Genomic DNA, 21,206 nt, shown 5'->3' on the forward strand with positions numbered 1-21,206 from the left:
GACTGATTATCCAAAAAAGGTAAGTGTCACCCACAGAAATCAATACAGATGAGGCTTTGAAAAAGGCTGGCTGGCTGCATATTGGGTATTGATCCCACTTGTTTTTCCAATTATTGTTCTGCTTGCCACCTGCAGAGGACACTTCCAATCTCCTCCTAACACCAAACGAGACAAGAAAGCTCAGCCCAGAACAGACTCGGTGCATGACGATTGCAGGACATAAGGGAATTCCCAGAACCTGTGTCCGGAAAGCCATGAACACAGGGAACAGAGATCCCCACCCCACTCCCAATGCTGCGGGACAACTCAGGATTGAGTGGAGGATTCAAACAGAACTGACTGACCCTGGTGTGAAGCCCAGTCTTGATACCTCCTTCATGGAACTCTGAGATGCGCAGAAAAAAATTAGGAAGAGGAGACAAAGCTTTTACATCAATGTCTATTAATCCTCTGTGAAAGAAACTTAGCACATAAAAACAATAGCCTGGATTAAAACCTATATGGATACAGTAAGGAAACAATAAAAGAACACTGTTTTGCTTAACAAATTGCAAAAGGTTTTTTCAAAATAATATGGAGTGAGAGCAAGTGTCCAAAGAAAGGGAAGGAGTGAATAACTTTTCTGGAGGACAATTTGATAGTACATTTCAAAAGCTGTAAAATTAATCACATACTTTGAACCAATAATTCCACTTCTAGGAACTGACCTGAAAATGTAATTAAGAATGTGTGTAAAGCTCTTGGTACAAGTTAAAAGGAACATGCCCTTTCTGGGGTACAGAGTCAGGGCAGAAGGAAGGCTGGTTGTGAAGCCCAGCCTGGTGGGGGGCATTACAATGACCAGCTCCAGGATGCTGGATCCAGATGCAGGATGAGGGTCCAGATCCACCACAGAGGAAAACCATATCAAGGCCATGAGATCCCTGGCTACTCAATAAACATGTAGCCATCACTGTGTTAGGAATGTGGAGAAGACCCCATCCTTGCCCAAGGGACACTTTATTAAAGGGGACACAGGCTTAAAAAAATGGATAACTGCAACCTGCTGTAGAAGCAACCATGGAAAACCAAGATGGGTGGACACAAAGACAAGGGGGTTAATGCCACATGGTGGGTCAGTAAAGCTCCTTCAGGATATGACTCGTGAACTGAGTCTGGAAAATGAGTAGGATTTAGCAAAGAAGACAAATGGGGAAAGAACATTCTAAGGTGTAAGAAAACATTCATGGGAGGAGGTGGAACCGATGGCAGAGTAGGAAGACCCTGAGCTTGCCACCCCCAACAAACACATCAAAACTACAACTGCATATAGAGCAACTCACTCTGAGAACAACCTAACACTAGCAAAACGGATCTTCTACAACCAACAATCTAAAGAAAGAACCACAGAGAGTCCAGTAGGAGGGGAGGAGAAGTGATCTAGTTGGGACCCACATCCCTGGTGGGTGACCCAGAAGAGGAGGGGGATATCACAGGCTCAAGAATCATCTGTAAGAAGTGAGGGATTCGAGTCCCACATTGAACACCCCAGCCCTGGGGTCCAATACCAGTGAGACAAGCTCCCTGGGCTGGTTTGAAAACCTGTGGGGCTTACTGGAGGGCTGTGGGAAACTAAGACTCCACTCTTGAAGAGCCCACACACAGATGTGCTTGCTCCCAGTCCCAGAGCAGGGGTAGCAAACTGAAAACTACCTGGTGCTCTGGTCGGCCAGCCAGGACCAGCAGGACCCCCAGCCCGCACTGGGCTCTGGCTCCAGCCTCTCGGCCCTAACCTCAGCTAAAGCAGTGATGCAGTGACCATGATCTTCCCAGGGAGAAGGTGTGGGTCACTCTGGACTACTACTCCAGCCCCCCAAGCCCTGGACCTGCCCCAGGGAAAAGGCAACAACCATCATCCAGCTGAGGACAAGCCACAGCTGATACTGGGCTTCAGCTCCAGCCCCTCCAGCTCCTACCAAGGACCCCACCCCCTACCAAGGTGGCAACCTCCATCATGCCAGGGGAGAAGTTCTGGTTCACACCAGGCCCCAGCTCTATCCCCACAGCCTCCAGTCCTAACCCCCACCAAGTCAACGGCAGCCAGTGTACCCCAGGAGAAGGCACAGCCCATCTCACTTCAGATACAGCTGTCCCACCAAAGCCACTGGGCACACACAGACTGCACAGAGACAATCCCACACAAGGGCACGCCTTTAAGACCAGTACATGTAACTGTTTTGCCTAGTTTCATAGAGATGGAGAAAGTCAAACAAAATGAGAAGGCAGAGGAATATGTTCCAAAGGAAGGAACAAAATAAAACCTTAGAAAAAATGCCTGGGCTTCCCTGGTGGCGCAGTGGTTGAGAGTCTGCCTGCCGATGCAGGGGACATGGGTTCGTGCCCCGGTCCGGGAAGATCCCACGTGCCGCAGAGCGGCTGGACCCGTGAGCCATGGCCGCTGAGCCTGCGCGTCCGGATCCTGTGCTCCGCAACGGGAGAGGCCACAACAGTGAGAGGCCCGCGTACCGCAAAAAAAAAAAAAAGCCTAATAAACAGAAATAAGTACTTTATCTGATAAAGAATTCAAAGCAATGGTCATAAAAATGCTCACTGCATTCAGGAAAAGAATAGAGGAACACAGTGAGAACTTCAACCAAGAACTAGAAAGTATAAAAAAGAACCAATCAGAGCTGAAGAATACAATAACTGAAATGAAAAATACACTAGAAGGAATTAACAGCAGATTAGGTGATACAGAAGAAAGCATAAGCAATCAGGAAGATAGGAAAATGGAAACCAACCAATCAGAAGAGCAAATATATATATATATACATATATATATATATACACATTTATATATATATTTATATATTTTTAATATATATTTATAGTTATATATATACTTTTATATTTACTTTTTTTAATAAGGATTGTTTAAGGGACCTTTAGGACACAACATCAAGCACACTATTCACATTATAGGGGTCACATAAGGAAAAGAGAGAGAAAGGGGCAGAAAACTTATTTTGATGAAATAATGGCTGAAAACTTCCCTAACCTGAAGAAAGAAACAGACATCCAGGTCCAAGAAGTACAGAGAGTCCCAAACAAGATGAATCCAAAGAGACCCACACCAAGACATATGATATTTTAAACTGCAAAAGTTAAACATAAAGAGAGAAGTTTAAAGGCAGGAAGAGAAAAACAGTGTTTCATACAACAGAACTCCTATAAGGCTATCACCTGACTATTCAGCACAAACTTTGCAAGCCAGAAGGGAGTGGCATGATATATTTAAAGTGCTGTGGAGGGAAAAACCTACAACCAAGGATACTATACCCAGCAAGCTTATCATTCAGAACTGAAGGAAAGATAAAGAGTTTCCCAGACAAGCAAAAACTAAATCATCACCACTAAATCAGCCCTACAGGAAATATTAAAAGGTCTTCTTTAAGCAAAAAAGAAAAGGCCATAACAAGAAATAATACATGAAGGAAAAAAAATCTCACTGGTAAAGGTAAATATACAACAAAGGCAGTGAATCAACCACTTAAACTAGTACAAAAATTAAAGGACAATAATTGTAAGGTCAACTATAACTACAATACACAGTTAAAGGATACACATAAAGATGTAAAATATAAAATGTGAAAGGAGTAAAACATTACAGATAAATGGAAATATATTTTGTGTTCATGGATTAGAAGGATTAATAGTGTTAAAATGTCCATACTACCCAAATCAATATAAAGTTTCACTGCAATCCCTATTAAAATACCAATGGCATTTCTCACAGAATTAGAACAAATAATCCTAAAATTTGTATAGAACCATAATAAACAGCCAAAGCAATCTTGAGTAAAAAGAACAAAGCTGGAGGTATCACCCTCCCTAACTTCAGACTATACTACAAAGCTACAGTGATCAAAACAGTATGGCACTGACACAAAAAACAGATACACAGATCAATGGAACACAATAGAGAGTCCAGAAATAACCTATGAACATATGGTCAATTAATCTACAACAACGGAGGCAAAAATACACAATAGGGAAAAGAGAGTCTCTTCAATAAGTGGTGCTGGGAAAACTGGACAGCTACATGTAAAAGAATGAAACTGGAAGTTTTCCCATACCATATACAAAAATTAGCTTAAAACAAATTAAAGACTTAAATGTAAGGCTTGAAACCATAAAACTCCTAGAAGAAAACATAAGCTGTACGATCTTAAACGTTGGTCTTAGTAGTATTTATTGGATCTGCCTCCTCAGGCAAGGGCAACAACAGCAAAAATAAACAATGGGACCTAATCAAATATAAAAGCTTTTGCACAGTGAAGGAAACCATAAACAAAACAGACAGGTAAGCTACTGAATGGGAAAAGATATTTATAAGTGATATAGCTGATAAAGGGTTAATATCCAAAATACATAAAGAACTCATAAAACTCAATGTCAAAAAAAACGCAATTTAAAAAATAGGCAGATGACCTGAATAAGCACTTTTCCAAAGACATGCAGATGGCCAACAGGCACATGAAAAGATGTTCAACATCACTAATCATCAGGGAAATGCAAATCAAAACCATAATGAGATAACAGCTCACACCTTGCAGAATGGCTACTGTCGAAAAGACTACAAATAAGAAGTGTTCGTGAAGATATGGAGAAAAGGGAACCCTTGTGCACTGTTGGTGGGAACGTAAATTGGTACAGCCACTATGTAAAACAGTATGGAAGTTCCTCAAAAAATATAACTACCATACAATCCAGCAATTCCACCCCTGGGTATTTATCCAAAGAAAACAAAAACACTAATTCAAGAAGATATATACACCACAATGTTCATAGCAGCATTATTAACGATAGCCAAGATATGGAAGCAAGTGTCCATCAACAGATGAATGGATTAAGAAGATGTGGTGTATATATACATATACATATACATGCAATGGAATACTACTCAACCATAAAAAATGAAAATTTGCCATTTGCGACAATGTGCATTGACCTAGAGAGTATTATGTCTAAGTGAAATAAGTCAGACAGAGAAAGACAGATACTGCATGTTTTCACTTATATGTGGAAACTAAAAAATAAAACAAATAAACAAACATAACAAACAGATTCACACATACAGAGACCAAACTACCAGTTACCTCAGGGGAGTGGGGGGGGGGGGCGGGAAACAGGTCAAGGGTATTAAGAGGTACAAACTACTAGGTATAAAATAAATAAATTACAAGGATATAATGTAGAGCACAGGGTACATAGTCAACATTTTATAATAACTTTGTATGGAGTGTAATCTATAAAAATATGGAATTATTATGTTTATACTTGACACTACTATAATATTATAATTCAGTTATATGTCAATAAAAATTTTAAGAAAATAGTAATGAGCATAGAATAGATTCACAACAAGTGGTATATGTTAATGATAACAGCTACAACAATTGATACTTTTTACTTGGCAGATACATTTTGTAAGGTTATGTTTCCTGTGTATAACTAATATATGGATATTTATGCCATAAGATTCAAAATTATTTTTCCGGTCATAACGACTGAAACTGAATTGTGCTCTTTTGAACTTAAATCAAATTGTTTTATAAGAAGAAAAAGAAAGCACACACTCATGGAAGTGCATGCATCTTGGGAAGAGATGAGAGCTACATTTGGAGAGCAGGAAAAAGCAGAACATGGGGTCCTAAAATAGGCACAATGGGAAACCTGTGTCACGATAACCCAAGATGGGTTTTCAATACAAGAGACATGGAAGCCAAAACAGTGGGTGATGCTTTCCTTTAAAAACAAAGTCAAGTGCCTTGAACTTCTGACCCAGGTGTTCTTTCTGCCTGTTTCCTCACTATACTCCTTCACAAAATAAAATTCATTGAAAAGCTAAAACTCTAAAAAATACTTATGGAATCTCTCTTGCTTCCAGGACCGTTTGAGGCTGCTCTGATTAGAAAACTCACTCTTACCAACCTACTTTACTTTTCTTACCCTTGAAAATATGGGCCCCTATCATCTTTGCAGGCCAATATTCTTATGAGGCATAATCACTGAGTCCATTTATTCTACATTGACTCCACTCTTTAACACCTAGTACAGAAATCTGGTAAGACCACCCTTTGGGAAATCTGGCAATATAATATATGACTGTTTGCAGTTTTTGTTGCCCTTTCCTCTGTATATAGGAACTGGCCATAGACTACATAAGATTAGTATATATCTCTAGTTATTTATGCTCATGTAGAATCAGTCCCTAATACTATCAATATGAGGGTCGGGTCAATAGAACGAGTATAATTTTCACTGGGGAACAAAACAGGATACGGTCTAGCCATCTTTCTTTTTGACTTGTATTTCAGTAATTTAAATCTGCCTTTGGGTGAAACAGACATATATCTACTAGGTACCGAGGGCAAAAAGACAGACATTCTTTTGTAAATTGATAATATGGTTTTGATGTCACCATACTAAGAGCTCTTATTGTACAACTGTCCCTGCTATGAAATCACTGACAGCAAAAATAACTTAATATCAACTGTTCCAAATCAAAGCCATTCTTTTGGTAACTACCAATAGCTTTTGGTAGTTATTCCCACACATAACCAGAATCATTAAAGCAAGGGATCACAATTATTTCCTCCCTGTATCCACATCAATTTTCAGTGTCACTTTGAAGCTCTATCATCAAGAGACAGAGTCCGTTCTTTCACTCTTTGAATCTAGGTTGGCCTGGCACCTTGCATTTATCAAAGGAATGTGGGATGGGAACTTGGGTGTCAATAGATTCTACATTGGAATCCTATATGTCTTTGGCAGTCTCTTTGAAAAAACAACACCGAAAATATAACTGCCATACAACCTAGCAATTATACACCTGGGCATTAATCCAAGAGAAGTAAAAATTTACATTCACATAAAAATATACATGCAAAAGTTTATGGAGGTTTTATTTATGATAGACAAAAACTGGAAACAACCCAGAGGTCCTTCAATGGGTCAACAGCTATACAAACTGTGACACATTAATACCATGGAATACTACTCAACAATAACAAAGAATAACACACCAAGACACATATCAATCAAACTATCAAAAATTAAATACAAAGAAAAAATATTAAAAGCAGCAAGGGAAAAACACCAAATAACATATAAGGGAATCCCCGTAAGGTTAACAACTGATCTTTCAGCAGAAACTCTGCAAGCCACAAGACAGTGGCAGGACATATTTAAAGTGATGAAAGGGAAAAACTTACAACCAAGATCACTCTACCAGGCAAGGATCTCATTCAGATTCTATGGAGAAACTAAAACCTTTAGAGACAAGCAAAAGCTAAGAGAATTCAGCACCACCAAACCAGCTTTATAACAAATGTTAAAGGAACCTCTCTAGGCAAGAAACACAAGAGAAGGAAAAGACCTATAATAACAAACCCAAAACAATTAAGAAAATGGTAATAGGAACATACATATCGATAACTACCTTACATGTAAATGGATTAAATACTCCAACCAAAAGACACAGACTGGCTGAATGGATACAAAAATATGACCCATATATATGCTGTCTACAAGAGACACGCTTCCGACCTAGGGACACATACAGACTGAAAGCGAGGGAATGGAAAAAGATACTCCATGCAAGTGGAAATAAAAAGAAAGATGGAGTAGCAATTCTCATATCAGACAAAATAGACTTTAAAATAAAGACTATTACAAGAGACAAAGAAGGACATTAAATAATGATCAAGGGATCAATCCAAGAAGAAGATATAACAATTGTAAATATTTATGCACCCAGCATAGGAGAACCTCAATACATAAGGTAAATGCTAACAGCCATAAAAGGGGAAATCAACAGAAACACAATCACAGTAGGGGACTTTAACACCCCACTTTCACCAATGGACAGATCATCCAAAATGAAAATAAATAAGGAAAAACAAGCTTTAAATGATACATTAAACAAGATGGACTTAATTGATATTTATAGGACATTCCATCCAAAAACAACAGAATACACATTCTTCTCAAGTACTCATGGAACATTCTCCAGGATAGATCATGTCTTGGGTCACAAACCAAGTCTTGGTAAATTTAACAAAATTGAGATCATATCAAGTATCTTTTCCGACCACAAAGCTATGAGACTAGATATGAATTATTGGAAAAGATCTGTAAAAAATACAAACACATGGAGGCTAAATAACACACACTTAATAACGAAGTGATCACTGAAGAAATCAAAGAGGAAATCAAAAAATACCTAGAAACAAATAACAGTGAAAACACGACAACCCAAAACCTATGGGACGCAGTGAAAGCAGTTCTAAGAGGGAAGTTTATAGCAATACAATCTTACCTTAAGAAACAGGAAACATCTCGAATAAACAACCTAACCTTACACCTTAGCAATTAGAGAAAGAAGAACAAAAAACGCCAAAGTTAGCAGAAGAAAAGAAATCATAAAGATCAGATAAGAAATAAATGGAAAAAAAAGAGGAAACAATGGCAAAGATCAATAAAACTGAAAGCTGGTTCTTTGAGAAGATAAACAAAATTGATAAACCATAAGCCAGACTCATCAAGAAAAACAGGGAGAAGACTCAAATCAATAGAATTAGAAATGAAAAAGGAGAACTAACAACTGACACTGCAGAAATACAAAAGATCATGAGAGATTACTAAAAGCAACACTATGCCAATAAAATGCACAACCTGGAAGAAATGGAAAAATTCGCAAAAAGCACAACCTTCCAAGATTGAACCAGGAAGAAACAGAAGACATAAACAGACCAATCAAAAGCACTGAAATTGAGACTGTGATTATAAATCTTCCAACAAACAAAAGCCCAAGACCAGATGGCTTCACAGGCAAATTGTATCAAACATTTAGAGAAGAGCTAACACCTATCCTTCTCAAACTCTTCCAAAATATAGCAGAGGGAGGAACACTCCCAAACTCATTCGACGAGGCCACCAACACCCTGATACCAAAACCAGACAAAGGTGTCACAAAGAAAGAAAACTACAAGCCAATGTCACTGATGAACATAGATATAAAAATCCTCAACAAAATACTAGCATACAGAATCTAACAGCACATTAAAAGGATCATACACCATGATCAAGTGGGGTTTATTCCAGGAATGCAAGGATGCTTCAATATACACAAATCAAACAATGTGATACACCATATTAACAAATTGAAGGATAAAAACCGTATGATCAACTCATAGATGTAGAAAAGGCTTTCGACAAAATTCAACATCCATTTATGATTAAAAACTCTCCAGAAAGTAGGCATAGAGGGAACCTACCTCAACATAATAAAGGCCATATATGACAAACCCACAGCCAACATCGTTCTCAATGGTGAAAAACTGAAGCCATTTCCTCTAAGATCAGGAACAAGACAAGGTTGCCCACTCTCACCACTACTATTCAACATAGTTTTGGAAGTTTTAGCCACAGAAATCAGAGAAGAAAAAGAAATAAAAGGAATCCATATCAGAAAAGAACAGGTAAAACTGTCAGTGTTTGCAGATAGCATGATACTATACATGGAGATTCCTAAAGATGCTACCAGAAAACTACTAGAGCTAATCAGTGAATTTGGTAGTGTAGCAGGATACAGAATTAATGCACAGAAATCTCTTGTATTCCTATACACTAATGATGAAAAATGTGAACGAGAAATTAATAATAGTAAATGGGAAACACTCCCATTTACTATTACGACCAAAATAATAAAATACCTAGGAATAAACCTACCTAAAGAGACAAAAGACCAGCATGCAGAAAACTATAAGACACTGATGAAAGAAATTAAAGATGATACAAACAGATGGAGAGATATACCATGTTCTTGGATTGGAAGAATCAATATTGTGAAAATGACTATATTACCCAAAGCAATCTACAGATTCAATGCAATCCCTATCAAAGTACCAATGGCATTTTTCACAGAACTAGAACAAAAAATTTCACAGTTTGTACGGAAACACAAAAGACCCCAAATACCAAAGCAATCTTGAGAAAGCAAAACGGAGTAGGAGGAATCAGGCTCCCTGACTTCAGACTATACTACAAAGCTACAGTAATCAAGACAGTATGGTACTGTTGCAAAAACAGAAATATAGATCAATGGAACAGCATACAAAGCCCAGAGATAAACCAACACACATATGGTCACCTTATTTTTGATAAAGGAGGCAAGAATAGACAATGGAGAAAAGACAGCCTCTTCAATAAGTGGTGCTGGGAAAACTGGACAGCTATACATAAAAGAGTGAAATTAGAACACTCCCTAACACAACAATAAACTCAGAATGGATTAAAGACCTAAATGTAAGGCCAGAAACTATCAAACTCTTAGAGGAAAACATAGGAAGAACACTCTATGACATAAATCACAGCAAGATCCTTTTTGACCCACCTCCTAGAGAAATGGAAATGAAAACAAAAAAAAAACAAATGGGACCTAATGAAACTTAAAAGCTTTTGCACAGCAAAGGAAACCATAAACAAGACCAAAAGACAACCCTCAGAATGGGAGAAAACATTTGCAAATGAAGCAACTGACAAAGGATTAATCTCCAAAATTTACAAGCAGCTCATGCAGCTCAATAACAAAAAAACAAACAACCCTATCCAAAAATGGGCAGAAGACCTAAATAGACATTTCTCCAAAGAAGATATACAGAATGCCAACAAACACATGAAAGAATGCTCAACATCATTAATCATTAGAGAAATGCAAATCAAAACTACAATGAGATATCATCTCACACCAGTCAGAATGGCCATCATCAAAAAATCAAGAAACAATAAATGCTGGAGAGGGTGTGGAGAAAAGGGGACACTCTTGCACTGCTGGTGGGAATGTGAATTGGTTCAGCCACTGTGGAGAACAGTATGGAGGTTCCTTAAAAAACTACAAATAGAATTACCATATGACCCAGCAATCCCACTACTTGGCATATACCCTGAGAAAACCAAAATTCAAAGAGAGTCATGTACCAAAATGTTCATTGCAGCTCTATTTACAATAGCCAGGACATGGAAACAACCTAAGCGCCCATCATCGGATGAATGGATAAAGAAGATGTGGCACATATACACAATGGAATATTACTCAGCCTTAAAAAGAAATGAAATTGAGCTATTTGTAATGAGATGGATAGACCTAGAATCTGTCATACAGAGTGAAGTAAGTCAGAAAGAAAAAGACAAATACCGTATGCTAACACATATATATGGAATTTAAGGGAAAAAAATGTCATGAAGAACCTAGGGGTAAGATAGGAATAAAGACGCAGACCTACTGGAGAACGGACTTAAGGATATGGGGAGGGGGAAGGGTGAGTTTTGACAGGGCGAGAGAGAGTCATGGACATATACACACTAACAAACGTAGTAAGGTAGATAGCTGGGGGGAAGCAGCCGCAAGGCACAGGGATATTAGCTCGGTGCTTTGTGACAGCCTGGAAGGGTGGGATGGGGAGAGTGGGAGGGAGGGAGACGCAAGAGGGAAGACATATGGGAACATATGTATATGTATAGCTGATTCACTTTGTTGTAAAGCAGAAACTAACACACCATTGTAAAGCAATTATACCCCAATAAAGATGTTTAAAAAAAAAAAAAAAAAAAAAGATACCCCAATACTCAAAAAGATACACCCCAATGTTCATAGCAACATTATTGAAAATTGCCAAGATATGGAAGCAACGTAAGTGCCCGTCAACAGATGAATGCATAAAGAAAATGTGGTTATATAGACAATGGAATATTACTCAGCCATAAAAAAGAATGAAATTTTGCCATTCGAAGCAACATAGATGGATTTGGAGGACATTATGCTAAGTGAAATAAGTCAGATCGAGAAAGACAAATATCATATAATATCACTCATATGTGTAATCTAAAAATACAACAAACTAGTGAATATAACAAAATAGAAACAGACTCACAGATACAGAAAACAAACTAGTTCTTACCAGTGGGGAGAAGGAAGGGGGGAGGGGCAGAATGGGGGAGGGGATTAATAAACTACAAGGATATATTGTACAACATGGGGAGTATAGCTGATATTTTATAATAACTATAAATGGAGTATAACCTTTAAAACTGTGAATCACTATATTGTACACCTGTAACATATAATACTGTACATCAACTATACTTCAATTTAAAAAAGAGAAAAAAATGGATGGATCTTTGTGGTGTTGGACAGGTATCAAGGTCAGTATCCTGGTTGTAGCATTATACTATAGTTTTGTAAGCCATTACCATGGGAAACTGGATAAAGTGTTCACGGATCTCTCTGTATTATTTCTTGCAACTGCATATAAATCTACAATTATCTCAAAATAATCATTTCAATTTAAAAAATGAAATAAAAGAACATGGCAGAAGTGATGCTGTGCCAATTCCAAGACAAGGTCTCAAGACTTCATAGTTTCTTATTGGAGCCCTAACCAGACCCCGTGTGAACAACACTCAGTCCGCTGGAGGATGAGAGACCACGTGAAACCAAAGAAAGCATCCCAGACCCGTCGGCTCCCAGCCAGCCCAGCAGTCCACTGTAGACACATGACTGAGCCCAGCAGAGACCAGAGAAAAGGCTCACTGGGCCCTGCATACCTGTAAACTGTGAGCTAAGTAAATGCTTGTCAATTTTAGACACTAAAGTATTGGGTACTTTGTGACATAATAAAAGTTAACTCATACAAGTCAATGCAACTCATACAAGTCAATGCATTTACATATTTCAACACCAGTTTATCTTGGAAGATTCCCTAGAAAGTTATTTTGTTTAAAGTTAGATGTTTTGAAATCTCTTATGTCTGAATTGGACATTTCATAAGCCCCATGTTTAAAATCGCGTAAAATTATAAGGGTGGTCTAAGACCCTTGACCCTGCCAATAGGAATGTCCTAGGCTTACCTCACTAGGGAGGGGGGCTGCCTTTTATTTAGGCCTGGATCCTTGAAAAGATCCTGCACCTTCATTAGAGTTCATCAGGCTGCTCCAGCCCAGTGGACAGTCGAAAGCACACAGCTCTGTCCTTAATGAGCTTCATAAAATCGTCACTTCCCAAATAATTGACTTCCAACTCACTGCCACTCAGTCATTATCAAGAGCGCAGTATTTGTGGAAGAGCGTCTGAAGGCTACAGCACCCATTCTATCCTCCTGGTATTCTAAGTGCCATCCCTGAGTTAGGCCACATCATCAGAGAATGAAAGGACCATGCTGATTCGGCCCTCAAAGAATTGCTTTTATTGAACTTCACTTTGGCATCCAGCCCACTTTCCTATCCTATGGGACTTAAGAAAAAGCCCATGAAATCCAGTATTGTCTTTGATCTGATGCTAGGGCTAGGGGCCTTATCCAGCATGCCTTCATTATTAGGACGGGCAGTGTAACTCTCCTGAGGGGCTGGTTTGTGTTTCCTCCATGGTTCCTGTGGTTCATGTCACTGACATGCCTTCCCACTTGTCTGGGCAGCTCAGAGCCAGACTGAGTGGTTGAGATTCTTGTAAAACAGTGTGTGGCTCAGATCCAGGCATCATCAGACTACCTTCTCACCTGTAGCTTCTCTGCCTGCCATTCACCTCAGATCTGAACTGATGGCCTGGAGTGGCCCTGGAGTCTGGCAGAGTTATGAGGAATCACATGGGTCTAAGCTTACAAATTCAGCCTGGTTCACCTGGTGAGTTACCCACCAAGCAAATCAGCCATGGGCTTTCAGGCATGGAGGAAGTGGAGGGGGAGATAGGGAAATCTGCCATGGTTAAGTCCCTCAATATAGCAGGAATTATGTATGTGCTATTTATCCTCAAAACAACTCGGAGAGTTGGCAATTATCATCTGCATTATCCAGATGAGGAACGTGAGCGTCAGAGAAACCGTGACTCCCCTAGAAATTGCACAGCTGATTGGCAGCAAAGCCAGGAGGCAAACCTGAGTCTAATTCTGAAGTCCATGTTCTTTCCTCTAACCTAGGATTGGCAAGCCAGGACCCATAGACCCAACCCAGCCTGCCCCCTGTTTTCGTAAATAAAGCCTGATTGTAGCACAGCCACACCCACTCGTTTACATATTGTCTGTGGCTGCTTGGACACGGCAATAGCAGAGTTGAGCGGCCACAGAGACCATGTGACCTAGTATCTTCACTATACATTCCTTTACAGATTTGCTGACGATTGCTTGAAGCAAAGCGCTCTAGACAAATGACACTTCTGTCTTAAAGAAGAGTCATCAGAATCACCTGCAGGGGGGCCGGGTGTTCTTAGAAATGCAGATTTCCAGGCCCCCTTATGCCTCCCAAGTTAGACACCTCCAGGTTGGAAGCCTGAATCTGCACTTTTAACACACACTCCCCTCCCCCACACCACCACCACCGACAACAAGTGCTTCTGACAGCCCCTGAAGTTCAGGAACTACAGCCCAGCCCAGGGACTTAATGTCCCCAACAGCCCTTGACCTGACTGTAGGTTTGCAAACTTGGGAGCTTCCAGGGTGAAATCTGCAACTAGTCCTTGTACACAGAGGGTAAGGAGAGACCGCCCCAGACTGGCAGGAGGCAAGGCAACTTATATACGAGGCTTGTCTTGGGCGCTGCAAGATGGTGGATCTCCTTCCCCACCCACCAGAATCTTAAAGCTTATGTCGAGGCCTTAGCGGGGCTCAATCACACACCACCATCCAGATGATCTAAACACACACTACTGTCTCAAGGCTGTGTCCTTGGAACAGCTCCCATTGTGGGAACAGTGGGCAGAACGCACATTCCAAGGACAGGGGAGGGGTGAGGAGCCTCTAATTGCCCAGGTCCAGCTCAAGGGTCAACCTGTAGTCACGTCCTCTCAATGACCTCCTCCAATACTGATGGGCATTAAGAGATAACTACCCCAGCTCCCTTGTTCCTTGGGGGAGGGAGAGCAACAATGAGGTTTGTTCTGCACGGGCTCCCAGAGATCCCCAGCAGGGCCGAGCCCCAGCTACCCGCAGTGGTAATTTTCTCAACCCTGCACCCTTTACTGCCATCTTTTCCCCCACCCCCATCTTGCTTTCCCTCCCCTACTGGTGCTTCTGGGATCACTTCCTAAACACAGTCCTTGGCCTCGAATCCTCTCAGGCTCTGCTCCTGGGAGGCCCCCTCAAAAGAGACAAGAGCCAGAGACAATGAGATAATTATGAATATTGGTTAGATTTTAAAATGCCATAGATGCAAGTAATAATCAACGCATTCCCACCAGGGATCACATTCTGTGTTTGCCCCAGAAAAGGCACAGGGTAGGAAAGAGTGAGGGGCAGGATGAGGAACCAAGCTGCAGAAATGAGTGAGATCTGGCCCCCACCTCACACAGAGTGGACAATTTAATTGGGGCCAGGGGAGCTGACCTACGATAACACAGAGAAATAGAGAAAGCAGGAAACAGAAGACGCATCAAGCCAGCCTTAGGTCTCCAGATTAGACCCTTGCATTTTACACTAGGAGCAGGGGGCACCACCAGCCACTGCTCCCTGAAGTGGAGGTCCTCCAAGCCTCCTGGGTCTGAAGGCAGCAAAGTTTATAAAATGTTTCCACAGGTCATTATTATGTTTCACCTTCAAAAGAGCCTTATAGGGGCTTCCCTGGTGGCGCAGTGGCTGGGAGTCCGCCTACCGATGTAGCGGACACGGGTTCGTGCCCCGCTCCGGGAAGATCCCACATGCCGTGGAGCGGCTGGGCCCGTGAGCCATGGCCGCTGAGCCTACGCGTCTGGAGCCTGTGCTCCGCAACGGGAGAGGCCACAACAGTGAGAGGCCCGCAGACCGCAAATAAATAAATACAAGAGCCTTACTGGTAAATGGGAATAGTATTATCGTCGTTCATGCCATTTTTCATGTCAGGGAAACATGAGAGGTCCAAACGTGTACAAGTCAGAGCACAACTAGCTCACAAGTCCTGCTGCTGCTCTGTGTTGCCGTAGACTTATCTAAGGGTTGAAGTCAGCCAGGACCCCATGCTGCTAGGAGTCTTCTTGGCTAAGCTAAACTGTTGATTTCTGCTGAGGGAATACATAAGACACCACCCTGGCCCCAGCCAGCCCTGAACCCCAGGGAGGGGCACATCTCCAGAAGGAAGGGTTCCTGGCGGCTCAAGTCTGAGCCCAGCTGAGAATGGAGACTCAGTCTCCACCTCAGGAAGAGGGATTTTCCCAGCTCATCTCCTAACCTCACCTCCTGCCCCCAGGGAACCAGAGGGATAGCAGAATTCTGGTTTCCATGTCAACACTGCCAGGTTCACAAGGCAACGAGGGCCTGCCTTTTCACTCAGCTCAGTGTAACTGTCGGTGGCCACGGTAATTTCAAGTCAGCCTATGAGGTTAATTTGCCTGCTGCTTTCTCTGCACAGAAGCCCCCAGCATGGAAGAAAGGTGAGTCATCAGCCCAAACCACCCCATTAAGCCAGGTTCAAACCCAGTGGTCCTGAGTTTTCCCACTCACACCTGAGGAGGCCCATTAAATGGTCCATCATCTAAAAATCAATCCACGATCTCTGCGTATCTCATGGGCAGCGTCGGAGGGCGCATGTAACTTCCAGCCTTAGCCAGCATGTGCTGATACTCCAGTAAGGGCTGGGGCTCCCCAAGTCCTCTCTCTCCACCCTGCCCCCAGGTTAAAGGGGGGTGGGAAGGAAGGGGAGACACAGGCACCAGCTCCAAGGAGGGAGCCAGGCAGTTAGACCTGCATGGGTGGTTGGTTATCAGCGAACACTGGTCCTTGTTTCCAACTTCCAGTTCAGAGGGAGTTTTGACAGCCTCCTTGGTACCTATCAGAGCCGCGTCCTGAGAGGCAAGAGTGGTCTTCCCAACAGGAGTACCCTGCCCTCCCCAAGCCTTCAAACACTTGCTCCAAGGTCTGCCTTATAATGAGATCTTCTTCACTGCCAGAGTCTCAATTAAAAGACCCCTCATCTGTGATGCTGGCCCTGCTTGGGGGCTCCGGAAACACTGGCTGCTCTACTGCTCCACAGCTAAAGTCTGGGATGCCTGCCAGTGTGAGGCTCTGAAGGAGGGTGGCTGGTGCAGATTCCTGCCCATGTCCAGGTGAGTGCATGCTCACGGGTGGACGGGTCAGTTATTGGCAGCCAAGGTTAGGGGAGGGCTTTCAGCATAATTTTTAATCCATTGCATTTGGACAACATATTAAAACGTTTACTATGTGGATGGCACATTCCAACATCCTTATTAGAACAAGCGGACCAACAAAGGAGCAAGAGAGCAACTGCCAGCATTGAATTGAACTGAGCACTTTCTACATATTATCTAATCCCAACCACCACCCTATGAAGTAGACTATTTTTTTACAGGTAAGGAAATAAGGTTCAGAAGAGGGAAGTGACTCACCCAGGGTCACACAGCCAGGAAGCAGTGCTGCTGGAATTTGAACCCAGAACTCTGCGACTCCAAATCCCATCTCGGTAATACTGTTCCATGCTGCCTAAACCTGGAAGAGAAAGTTAAAAGGCAATTTTAAAAGCAGCAGTCCACACGCAACCACCCTGCACGGGGGATTGGTCAGATTAAAGAATCTCTCGCATTAAAGGAGATGGGGACAGGGAAAGATGGGAAGTTTGTAGTAAAAAGTGAACCAGAGGGCTTCCCTGGTGGCGCAGTGGTTGAGAGTCTGCCTGCCAATGCAGGGGACACGAGTTCGTGCCCCAGTCCGGGAGATCCCACGTGCTGCGGAGCGGCTGGGCCCGTGAGCCATGGCCGCTGAGCCTGCGCGTCTGGAGCCTGTGCTCCGCAACGCGAGAGGCCCACGTACCGCAAAAAAAAAAAAAAAAAAAAGTTAACCAGAGCCATCTGAAATCCTCAGTGTCACTAAGATGGGATTTCTCTAATCAGAATAAGGATGCGGACAGGAAAAGTCCAGGATGAGGAGTGAGAGTAGTAGGCTGTGATTTCACCTGTCGAATTCAAGCTATCGGTGTAATTAATTTTTGTTGGTCCAGAGCCTCGGGAGTTTCGCAGGTGAAATCTGAAACCCGTCCGCATTCAAGGGCAGCCGCCAGAAGGAGGTGGCCACTTCAGATTGGCAGGAAGCAGATTTAATAAGCAAGGAAACTTACTTAGGAGACTTGTCTCCAGCGCGGCAAGATCTCTGAACCCGCCCATCAGAATCTTAAATGTTTAAATAGAGGCCTTAATGGGGTTCAGCCACGTACACCGTCCAGACGGTCTCAACACCTTACTCTCTCAGGGCTGCATCCTTGAAAATGGCTCCCACAGTGGGAATGGCTGGCGGAACTTACGTTCCAAGGACGGAGGGGGGAGGGGGGAGGAGCCTCTGATTGCCCTGGTCCAGCTCACAAGTCAACCTGCGGTCATGTCCTCTTCCTGACCTCCTCCAACACCATGGAACTCTCCATCTGCCCACGACTGTTATGTGAGTGAAAAGTAAACACCTGGGGGTACCAGCGAGGGGGTCTGGAGTCAGGGTGCTAACTTAGCCTGCATGACCACTGAGAAATTGGGGTCTGGGGTCACGCCATGCCTGTTGGTGTGGGGCCTTTAGGGACTTTCCACCCCCTCACTTGTTCCCGTAAACCAATTCTTCTCCCTATCGTGCGCCACTCCTTCTCCCTATCGAAACCAATTCTTCTCCCTATCGTGCGCCACTCCTTCTCCCTATCGAAACCAATTCTTGGAGTTTTTCAGTTGACGGGGACTTGCCAGACAGCGGGTAATTTTCCAGTTGCCCGTAACAGGTATACGCCCTAACCGCCACAATGAACAGACAACTATAACGGCCAGAAGGTGGGACAAAAGTTCCTAAGCCAATGAATTCAAAAGTCACCACATTTACCCAATCATTGTGAGAATATACCCGCCCTATGAATAAATAAACCTATAAAAAGTATGTGATTCCGCTTTTAGGTGTTCCCCATCGGCCTCCTGCGTGAGGTTCAGGGAACCCCGGTGCATCGGCTCCTAATAAACCTCTTGCGTGTTGCAACGGCTCTCGACTCTTGGCGGTTCTTGGGCGAGTTGGAATCCCTCGTAGACCGCTTGGGTCTAACATTTGGGGGCTCGTCCGGGATCCCCACTCGCCCCCGGGTCACAAGAACATCGGGAGTCGGAGGTATCAGGTAGGCTCGAGCCCAATTGTCTGTTTGTTTGTCGTTTGTTTGTTGCTAGCCGCCATTAGGAAAAAGCCGTGTGAACCGGCTTGCTGTGGAATCTGTATTGGACTCCTGGCTAGGCAGACGTGCCGAAAGCTGGTGTCCACGGGCCCCGGGGGACGCCCTGGTGGTCCATCTGGAAGGAGAAACAAATTTTGTCTCCCCTTCATCTGGTTCTGGCAGGTTATATAAGCTGCCATCTGAATTTGAGTTGGTTTCGGGTTTAAGTTCGCGGCGGCTGGTTCTGGCAGGTTATATAAGCTGCCATCTGAATTTGAGTTGGTTTCGGGTTTAAGTTCGCGGCGGCAATATCAATGTGTGTCTTTTGAAATTTTATTGTTTTTCTGTACTATTATCTTTCTTTTGACGGACGACAATGGGACAAACTATGACGACTCCTCTTTCTCTTACCCTAAGCCACTGGACCGAAGTTAGGGCTAGGGCCCACAACCTTTCGGTAGAAGTAAGGAAAGGAAAATGGCAAACGCTGTGTACCTCTGAGTGGCCTACATTTCAGACAGGGTGGCCACCCGAAGGATCTTTTTGTTAGATAAGGTTGGGCTAGTCAAGTCTAGGGTCTTTAACACAGGACCCCACGGACACCCAGACCAGATACCATATATCCTGGTCTGGGAAGATCTAGTTCTCTCCCCGCCTCCGTGGGTCCGGCCCTTTGTTTCCTCAACAGGCACGTCTGCATGCGCTCCAGCACAATCGGAGATATTGGCCCTGAAGAAAACCCCAGACACGGAAAAGTCATCTGCTGCCCCGGACCCGCCAAAGGCGATATATCCTGACCTGCAGTCTGATTTGCTTCTTCTAGATTCCCCACCTCCTTATCCTCCGGCCCTAAATCCCATGTCGCCCCTAGGACCCCCAGCTTCACAACCCTCCACACCAGTAGGGCCACCTGTTATGGCGGAAAGGGGGGGTCCCTCGGCGGGCACCAGAAGCCGGAGGGCTGTTTCCCCGGATTCTACTGCTTTACCCCTTAGAGAATATGGCCCCCCCGATAACCACGGGAATAGGCCCCTTCAATACTGGCCCTTTTCCTCCGCAGATCTTTATAATTGGAAGATGCATAACCCTACTTTCTCTGAAAACCCACAGGCTCTTACTGCTCTAATAGAGTCTCTTGTCTTCTCCCACCAACCCACCTGGGATGATTGTCAACAGCTCCTCCAGACTCTCCTCACAACTGAGGAGAGGCAACGGGTTCTCCTGGAGGCTAGAAAGAATGTGTTAGGCGCCAATGGACAACCTACCCAGTTGCCTAATGAGATTGATGCCGGTTTTCCACTCGTCAGGCCGAATTGGGACTTTAATACCCTGGAAGGTAAGGAGCACCTGAAAATGTATCGCCAGGCTCTGGTGGCGGGTCTCCATGGAGCGGCCAGGCGCCCCACGAATTTGGCTAAGGTAAGAGAGGTAACTCAGGGGCCCCAGGAATCGCCAACCGTGTTCCTAGAACGCTTAATGGAGGCTTTTAGACGATTCACTCCTTATGATCCAACCTCTGAGGAACATAAGGCCACCATAGCAATGGCCTTTATTGACCAGGCGGCCCCTGATATTAGAAAGAAGTTACAAAGGCTGGATGGCCTACAAGGTTTCTCCCTTCAGGACTTAGTAAAAGAGGCAGATAAGGTATATAATAAGAGGGAGACAGAGGAAGAAAGGGAAGAAAGAAAGCAGAAGGAACAAGAGGCTCGTGAGGTAAGACGAGATAAGAGGCAAGAAAGACATTTGAGTAAGATACTGGCCACTGTAGTCAGAGGAGGAAACAGTAGAGACAGAAATAGACAGGAAGGGCGAACAACGGATAGAAGGCGGCCATTAGACAAGGACCAATGTGCCTACTGTAAAGAAAAAGGTCATTGGGCAAGAGAATGCCCTAAAAAAGGAACGGGGGAAGGCCAACCAGAGATAAAATCTTAACATTGGAAGAGGAAGATTAGGGAAGTCAGGGCTCGGACCCTCTCCCCGAGCCCAGGGTAACTCTTAAAGTGGAGGGGGAACCCGTC

This window comes from Phocoena sinus, chromosome 15 (genome assembly GCF_008692025.1).
Source record: "Phocoena sinus isolate mPhoSin1 chromosome 15, mPhoSin1.pri, whole genome shotgun sequence".
NCBI classification, from domain to species: domain Eukaryota; kingdom Metazoa; phylum Chordata; class Mammalia; order Artiodactyla; family Phocoenidae; genus Phocoena; species Phocoena sinus.